General features: G+C 38.0%; 1 non-coding gene across 1 annotated transcript; it reads left to right on the top strand.

Moving 5' to 3' along the window:
- Positions 1-8,629: 8,629 nt before the first annotated feature.
- Positions 8,630-8,737, top strand: LOC115515098. Its single transcript, XR_003969162.1, has one exon. It is a non-coding gene; the product is annotated as a U6 spliceosomal RNA (small nuclear RNA).
- The last annotated feature ends 785 nt before the right edge of the window (positions 8,738-9,522 follow it).

Below are 9,522 nucleotides of genomic sequence, written 5' to 3'. Positions count from 1 at the left end.
AGGCTCTGAGCTGTCAACCCGGGGCCCAATGCAGGGCTTGAACCCACTAACCATGAGATCATGACCTGAACCCAAGTTGGACGCTTAACCTACTGAGCCACCTAGGCACACCCAAACAGATCATTGTGTAATAAGAAAAAAGAGTAAGTGAGAAGTTGTATCTAGAGAAAGATACTTATTTGCAATAAATTACACTAACCAATAATCAAGTCTTTCTGAGTTTTCCAACCAAACTCCTTGGAATCTTGGACAACTATTTCAGTCTGGTTAGCAGAATACATTCTATATAGGCATGTCTTTATCAGTGTCATTAAACTCAAGTATATTCAGTTGAGTTTTCTAATTTTCTATCTTTATTAATGAGCAAAGGATAGAGTAGCTAGATCAGGCACTTTTCTCTAATGGATTTTTTAAAGGAGAGAGGTACGTACATTTTTAAAGGAGGGAAGTATGGAGATCTCAGTGTCAATCAGGGCTAGTTCAGTACTTAAGATTTCCTCATTTTGTTGGGACATCTGGGTGATTCAGTCGGTTAAGCATCCGACTTCGACTCAGGTCATGATCTCACACTTCGTGAGTTTGAGTCCTGCATCCAGCTCTGTGCTGACAGCTCAAGAGCCTGGAGACTTCTTCGGATTCTGTGTCTCCCTCTTTTTCTGCCCTCCCCCTGCTCGCACTCTGTCACTCTCCCTCTCTCAAAAATAAATAAACGTTAAAATTTTTTAATAAAAAGATAAAAAGAATTCCTCATTTTGTCTTACCTGAAGTATTCATTGAACCCTCACTACTTCTTGAGGAAGGCCTACTGTGTCCCTTTATTCGCTTCTCTAAAGGAGGTCAAAATGCTATCAGGGCAGGCATGACTCCTAGGAGATCAAATTTACCAACACTAAGGACTCATGGCTGAGGTCCACAATTTAAGATAACTCCAGGTAAGTGTCCCGCTTAGAGTGTGCTGTCCATTCTGCTCAGCTGACTTTTCTAACTAACCACTCTCATTTTCATAAACCAGTTATTTTTCTGCATTTCCTTCTCAAATCTCTGACAAGTCCGATATTTGTTCAATCTCATCTCCCCAAGACATGAACCCATAATAACTGCAAAGATTTCTGATTCCCCTCTTTGTAGGTAGTCTTGTCTGTCTAGAAGCCGTCTACCATATCCCAACACAAGAAAGTAGCCCACCATGTTTTATCTCCTCTGCAACCCACACTACTACTACTGCTGGTAGTAGCCAATACCCCTACTACTATTACTACCATTTACCACTACTACCACCACTGCTATCTACTATTATGACTACCTCCTGCTACTGCTGCCACTCCGCCGCCACTGATGATACTAATTTACCGAATCTCTATTGTCAGCCAAGCTTGGTGCTCAGCACTTTGCTCTTGGCAACGCCATGAGACAGACATTGTGTTCATTCGTATTTTATAGATGATGTTATCAAAGCTAAGTTGAAGTTATATAATATTCTAGTAAATGTCAGAGTCTGTTTTCAAACCCAGGCTCCTCAGCTCCAAAGGCTGAGTTGTTTCTATTCCGTCAAGAACAGACTTACTAGATCTACCCAAGAAATTGCCAAGAATCCAAGATCCCTTAATTCAGACTCTGGAAAAAACATAAGTGTACATGATGGGATTGACTTGGCTAGTTGAAAGGTGAGAAGAAGTGACTTTCTTAGTACAGGACATTCTGTCCCTCCTAACACTCTACCTGTGGGTTATTTAGAATGAGAAGCTCCACTTGGGGACTAGATTGTAGGAACATGCTGCTCTCTAAGCAGACATCAAGAGATTAAAAAGTTCACTGAGACTTACTCAGACTCATCAGAATCCATGAAGAATTATTTCCACTTCACAAAGATAAAGGCTCTACTGCAGTTCCAAAGGATATTATTTCATAAAGAGATTTCCCACTTTATGTCTGGTTTACTTAATTACACCAACATCATAAGTGTGTGAAGTTCACTGCATTCATATATTATATATGAATCTGCAAAGCCCTGAATTATAAAAAATAACTTAATTTATGGTCTGAGAATCCTAGATATGGGAAGAAAGAGACAGGTTAGAACCTCATATTTTTAACCATAGTTAACACAGCCCTCTCTGATAAAGAAAAGGAAGGAAACAGCAAAATTATAAAGTGGATTATGAAAGACCTGAAAAGATACTTCTTTCTGACTTAAAAATAAAATGAAATCAAATGAAATGAACACTTGTTATAGGCAAGTAATCTATATTGTAGATATTTACTATAGTTGGTAAATAATTTCTCATTTGCAAGCATATTTTAGGTCTCTGAGCAAATGGCTGTCTTTGACGTTTCTAGAACTGTTAGAAACATAAATTAGATTTTTAAAATTTATGTAAAATGTTATGACACAACACAAATAGGCAATAATCACAAGAAACAGAAATCACTTTTTAACGTTTATTTATTTTTGGCACAGAGAGAGACAGAGCATGAACGGGGGAGGGGCAGAGAGAGAGGGAGACGCAGAATTGGAAACAGGCTCCAGGCTCTGAGCCATCAGCCCAGAGCCCGACGCGGGGCTCGAACTCACGGACCGCGAGATCGTGACCTGGCTGAAGTCGGACACTTAACCGACTGCGCCACCCAGGCGCCCCCGGAAATCACTTTTTAAAAGAAATCTCACTGTGGGTTCCTGGGTGTCTCAGTTAAACGTCTGACTCTTGATTTTGGCTCAGGTCATGATGTCACGGTTCATGGGTTTGAGCCACGCTGACAGTGCAGGGCCTGCTTGAGATTCTCTCTCCCTCTCTCTCTCTGCTGCTCCCCTGCTTGTGTTCATCTCTCTCTCTCTCTCTCTCTCTCTCTCTCTCAAAATAAATAATAATTAAACTTAAAAAAAGACATCTCACTGAAGTTTGACTTTTCAAAGCTTGATGAAAATCTATATTTGAATCTTAGGGTTTATACCACTGTGTAGGAAATGAACACTTAAAACCTAAGCAGGAAAAATGTTAAACACAAAAATGAATGCATAGATTAATGCACAATTTCCTGTATTCTCAATGGACCATGATAATTTTCAAGGTTATGTTCCAGAATATTCAAATGTGTTTACAAACACTGTTATTTCTTTTGGAGACAATTGTATCTTTATTGACAGTAAGGCCCCTATAACTTCCTCTTTCCTTTTCCTGTCCTTCCCCACTGCTTTTCAGCTTCTACTGTTGCTGCCATAGGTGATTTTGTGGGAAACCCTTCAAACTTTTAGAGAATTTGAAGGGTTTTTTTTTTGTTTTTGTTTTTGTTTTTGTTTTTGTATTTTAGAGAGAGCAAGAGAGGGAGTAGGGCAGAGGGGGAAAGAGACAGAATCTCAAGCAGACTCCACACTCAGTGGAATCATGACATGAGCTAAAATCAAGAGTTGGACCTTCAACCAACTGAGCCACCCAGGCACCTGGAGAATTTGAAAGTTCTAAATGCTAGATAAAGAAAAGCTTTGAAAAGTGGCAACAGTTTTAAGGAACTTATACTGGCAGTCTCCAGGTCACAACCAGTGGGCCTAAATGGTGCCAGCTTGCCATTTCATAAATGTGTTTTATCCTAGAGTCTGAATATATTCCCTTAAGTTAATATAATTGCTTCAAATTCCACCAATTTATTTGAGTTATAAAAACAAATACTTTTGGGACATGTAGAATGTGTTAGAGAAATTAGAGAAATCAGATTGATTTTTTGCTAGGAATTAAAAGCAGATTGCACTCAGGGAATGGGAGTTTATACAGAAAGTAATTCTGAAGCACGAGTGGAGGGGTATTATGTAGGGTTTCTTTCAGCAAGGATCCATGGAGTATCAGAATGGACTGTACTTTGGCTCTGTAAAAAAAGAAGGTGAAAGGGCATCTATGAGACATTTGAAAAGGGTCTGTCCTGAGCTGAGGAAAGGAATGATGGAATCAGAAGTCCTATTGTCAAGATTTAAGAAGGAATAGGGATACAGGAACGTAGGGTGCCTATGATGCCCAAGGAATTTGCAAAGAAAATAAATTGCAAGGTAGTTGAAAAGGATAGTGAAGTTAAATTTTCCCTTTTCTTACTCCTAAATTACTTATTCCCCGCTCTTAGGAATTAAGTGTTGTTCTCACTGTATTTCAGCTGTTTTAGTAGTTAACAAAAAAAGCCCTTTGTTGAGGAGACTGGGAACCTAACCATTGCTGTGTGTGTATTATAAATTCCAAACAACAAACCCTTTAGACTTCCCAACGGAAATGCCTTAGAAAGGCATATAAGATACTTCATCATCTACCTTTGTTTTAGGATAAACCTGCATTCTTTATCATTAATCAGATAAAATGTTTGTAGTTCTGAGAACATGTAAGGAAGTATACATTTGGGCATCTGCTCAAATCCTCCACTCCCCACCCTCACTCCCACCAGAACCCTCAATCCAGTTTGGGATGTATTTCCTAGACTAGGTGATTGGGAAACATCGACTCACTTTTTAAGTCAGAAACTCATTTTTCAGTTTTTTTATGACTACCCCAGGAAGAACTGGCTATTCTCTTCATCACACCCTTAGATATCCTGTTTGTCCTTTTGTAGTATATAAAATATTTCATTGCTCTTCCTTTTTTTCATATCTTTCTTTCCCTATTAGAGGGTAAATCCATTAGAACCAAAAACTAGTATGTTTGTCTTTGCATCCTCAGGACCTACCAAAGTAAATTCTCCTCCCAAAATGAATGAATGAAAGAATAAATTCACAATTCTATAGATCTATGAATAAATTCATGAATGAATGAATCCATGAACGATGAATCTATGAATGAATGAAGCAGCGGGCCTGCAATTCTCCTTTGGGATATAACATATTCATGAAGTGGAGCTGCCTACCTGGCAGGAATTATTCAGAACTATGGCTTTGGCTCCTTATGCTGGTTTCTTTTCCTCATAGAACAAAATAATTTTCTTTTTTTTTTTTTAATTTTTAATGTTTATTTATTTTTGAAAGAGAGAGAGATTGAGAGAGCGTGACTAGGGAAGGGGCAGAGATAGAGAGGGAGACAGAATCTGAAGCAGGCTCCGGGCTCTGAGCTGTCAGCACAGAGCCCGATACAGGGCTCTAACTCATGAACTGCGAGATCATGACCTGAGCCGAAGTCAGATGCCTAACTGACTGAGCCACCCAGGTGCCTCAGAACAAAATAATTTTAAATAATCAGATGTGAATATTATAGGCAATCTAAGGAGGGGAATTCAATCTTTTTATTTTTGAATTCTTGTGATGATTCAAGAAGTTCCAACTACATTATAAAACATTCATAACCTGATTTCTGCACTAGCAAATAATAAAGAAAGACCCTGTTCATTCTGGCTATGTGGCTACATGTATAGCAAGGAAACAAAGAAAGGGAAACGATCCCAAGCCAGGAATAATGGTTAAGACATACATTAAGATGATGTACTTCCAGGGGCACCTGGGTGATGTAGTCACTTAAGCCTCTGAATCTTGTTCTAGGCTCAAGTCATGATCTCATGAATTCCTCAGTGTGAGCCCCAAATCTGGCTGTGCAGTGATGGCACAGTGAGCCTGCTTGGGATTCTGTCTGTCTCTCCTTCTCTCTTCCCCTCCCCCACTTGTGTGGTCTTTCTCTCTCTCTCTCTCTGTCTCTCTTTCTCTCTCAAAATAAATACATAAACTTAAAATAAGAAAAAAAAAAAGATGATGTACTTCCAATAAAACAACTTAGGAACCTGCTAGAGATTTTGAAATAAAATAAAAATTAGAGCTCGCTTCGGGATTGCTATAAACCACATCAAATTCTCTAGATGATTTGAAAGCTTCCAATGAAAAGTAACTCAGAATTTACACAGGGTACTCCTTTTCGGAACTGTTGTTTTTGCAGAATTAGAGGAGAAATTTGACCTTGACTGCATTCCTGAAGGCCATGCCTAATCTAATTTATTCCCAGTGGAGCTGCACAAGGAAGAGTTGGTAGAGTCTGCTGGCCAGGTCTGCCACCGCAATACTTTCTTCAGGAAGATTTGCCATCTGGAAAATACATGATTCAGCTTCACTGGCACAAGTACTTCATATGTAGGAAATAGAAGAACAATGATATTAACTGAACAAGCTTCAAAATAAATACAACATATTTGTACAGGAATGCTAACCAGCTGCTGAAAAGTGAATAGTTCTAAATGGCTTTCATCTTGATGGTCTGGGCACTCCATTTCAGTTCGCTTTTATTTTAGAGTAGAATTTACTTATTTACTCATTTTTTTTCAATGTAGGGAATATAAAGAAAGAACAGGTAAATATACAACGTGAAAGAACATATTCAGAAGAAAGGAACCCAGAATACTGTAATTCCAAAAATTAGAAAATTTATTTTTTTCCCTGAAGAATTTTACCCATGAGAATTTTGCCACAAGCAACTGAAAATGAGCTTACTGTGATAGTAAGCTCAGGCTCTCATTGTTCGTGCTAGGACTGAAATGCTTGGCTTGCACGGCATCAGAACAGTAAGCGTTAGTGCACTGTTAACATCCTGGAAGGTGGTTCACTCTCAGGTGTGGAACTAAAGGTTTTATCAGGTGACACATGAGACCATTGGTTTCCATGCCCATTTTGCATAGGTTTTTAAGCCCCTCCATAAATTCGCCATCAGGCATACATTCCCAGATACATAAATACTTTATCAGGCACAAGGACACATATACTAGCTAACATTCATCATCTTTATTACCATCAACACCATCATCATTAATTCAATGATAGTATATATTTATTGAACACTGTAAAAATTTCATCAATTCTAAGATGCATACTTTTCACATTTTAACATCTCTGATGTCAGAATGTGTTTTTCAATGTTGTCTTACAATTATCATCAGTCAGATGGTGCACATGGCATACTTGTTCTACCTGACAATATGTTTAGAAATATTACAAAAGAACCAGCATGAAAATATGTACAATGAGTGCCAGCAATTTGAACTAACCAGCATGGATAAAATGGTAAAATCTTCTAAGAAGTGTTGTATGACATTAAAAAGAGTATTTTGTGAAAACAAAACAAAACAAAACAAAAAAAACACTGAATCTCTTCCTCTACATTGAATGTAGGTGATCTGGCATTTCCAATCTGCTCTCTGTGGGCCTTCTTGATCCATGTTTCAGCCAACCGACCAAACAGTTAAGAGTCTGTTCTAACATTCTCTAGTGCGACATTAAGTGCAAAATCTCTGCTTAGTAAGCCCATATCAATAAATCTGGCCTCATCCAACTTCATATTCCTTTATTGTTTCACCTGGTACTGACTTAAAGTCAGAATCCCGCAGATGGTAGCTTTGTCCTATTGGCTCTGTGGCTAAGCATATACACCTAATATCTGGACAACCTACAGTATAGTCAGGTTGACACATAAAATTAACCATTACAATGTTTATGCAATAAATTCTAAGTGATTAAAAACACACTGTGTTATAATTTAGAGTGTGTCATTTAATTCATGGTTATCTTAGTTTCAATGATATGTGACAATCATTTGTTAGACATTGCCCTAGGTATTTCATATATGTCTTCTTATCTTGCCTTATGGATAGTCAGGACTATCTATAAGATGTATTTTAAAGATGAAGGAATTGAGGATCAGACTATTTAAGCATCTTTCCCAAGGTCTTATAGCTTAGCAGTGGTAAAGCTATGCCTCTAACCGAGGTCCATATAATACCACAGAAAGTTTCTCATCAGAAGTTTAGGGATGTCTACAATTCAGATATCTGCTAGCTAGTCAAAATTTATAAAATGTTAGAGCTGGACAGACCATCTACTATGGGTAAGTGTTCATTTTTCTAGGTAGTGGGGCTACTTGGGTGAAGACCTTATATCTGCTCTTACCAAGAAGATACCGTTAGGCAGATAAGATATAATATGGTAAGTGCTCTTATGACAAGGTAAATAATTCTGAATTTGGCTATGGGATCCATGGTAGATTCCACATTATACAGGTTCCACATTCCACATTATACATCAAGGAAAAATGAAAACAGGAGAGAAAACAGGTCAAAATAATTGACCTCAACCACTAACATGTTGCAGAGTCAGATGAAGGAAACACATCCAATTCTCAGCCAGAATGAGAATACATTAGAATGGGAATACAAAGATAGTAGATTTCAATGACTTCTATCTTCTCCATAAAGTAAGAGGAAAGGCTGGGGTAGGTACAATGGAGATAAGAAGAAAGAGGAGTTCGTGATTTAAGGAGGGAGGGGATTGAACAAAAAGAAGTGTACCACAGAGACATAAAGATAAAATTACAAGCACCAAGTGAGGACATGAGATGAAACTGAGATGAGAAATTCTTTTAACTGGAAAGGGCTCATCACTTTGGCTTCCATAATACTTTTCCAACAGTGTTTCTCACAGGTATTCAGAGAGCTTCTGAAAATGTAGATCTCTCTTCCTAGAGATTCAGACTTCATTCATCTGTGGCAGGGTCCAGGAGTCTCAATTTTGGACAAGTTACTCCAGGTGGTGCTGATGCTAAACTTTATAAACACTGGTTAAATAGTAATTTACAATGATTTCATGATTCAACACACAAATAGCTCATTGGAACCAGATTTCTAGTATTGAGAACCAGTGCTTGCTTAGGCAGCACATATACTAAAATTGGAAGGATTCAGAGAAGATTAGCATGGTCCCTGAGCGAAGATGACACACAAATATAGTATTGAGAACCAACTAATTTGGTTTTTTCAGATATGGATGGCATCCACAATCTACCCTAACTTATAAAACTATAACTATTAAAATAAACAATATAAATATTTACTAAATATTTTTATTGCAAACCATTCTGATACAATAGACAATAATTCAAGAAAATAGATGCACAATGATGTTAACTGCTGTCAAACTGTTTCATGTAAATTACCCATCAGCTTTCCTTTCTTCCTTATCCCCTGTCCTATAAAATCTCTCAATCCAACTTCCAGCCTATACGCATCACACTTATGACTCTGTCCTAAAGCTCAAGTTTGGGCACTTGCTTCTGGTTCTTAAAACTTTATTCTGAGAAGCTGGATGAAATTACCCTTTTAGAAAGAAGTGTGTTCGTGGTCAAATAAGTTAGAAATAACTGAGCCAGAATTTGAACACAAACCCACCAAAAGCCTGAGTGAATTGGGTCAGTTCAACAGGATCTGGTTTAACACAATTATAAATCAACACCTTTTTGTTTGTTTTGCTATAGTAGCCAGACAACTTAATTTAGCTCTGTCTCTAGAGTTTATCTGAAGATCTAGAAATAGAGCCAGTAAAAATTTTGGACATAGAGGAATTCTGGGAGAGGCATTGTCAATCTTTTGCATCACTCTAACTATTCCCACCTTAAAAAGATTCATTACTGGTAATGGCCAGTGCACCATGGACCAAAGGTAACAGCAGCATCCCTGGACTCAAAGTGTCCCATACAGCTAAAGATAGTGAGGGGTACAAGTTCACCTGATAGCCTCAGTTATCTACTGTTGCGA

This window comes from Lynx canadensis, chromosome B2, assembly GCF_007474595.2.
Source record: "Lynx canadensis isolate LIC74 chromosome B2, mLynCan4.pri.v2, whole genome shotgun sequence".
NCBI lineage: Eukaryota > Metazoa > Chordata > Mammalia > Carnivora > Felidae > Lynx > Lynx canadensis.
The sequence above is the reverse complement of the archived record's forward strand: the minus strand, read 5'-3'. Positions and strand labels throughout refer to the sequence as shown.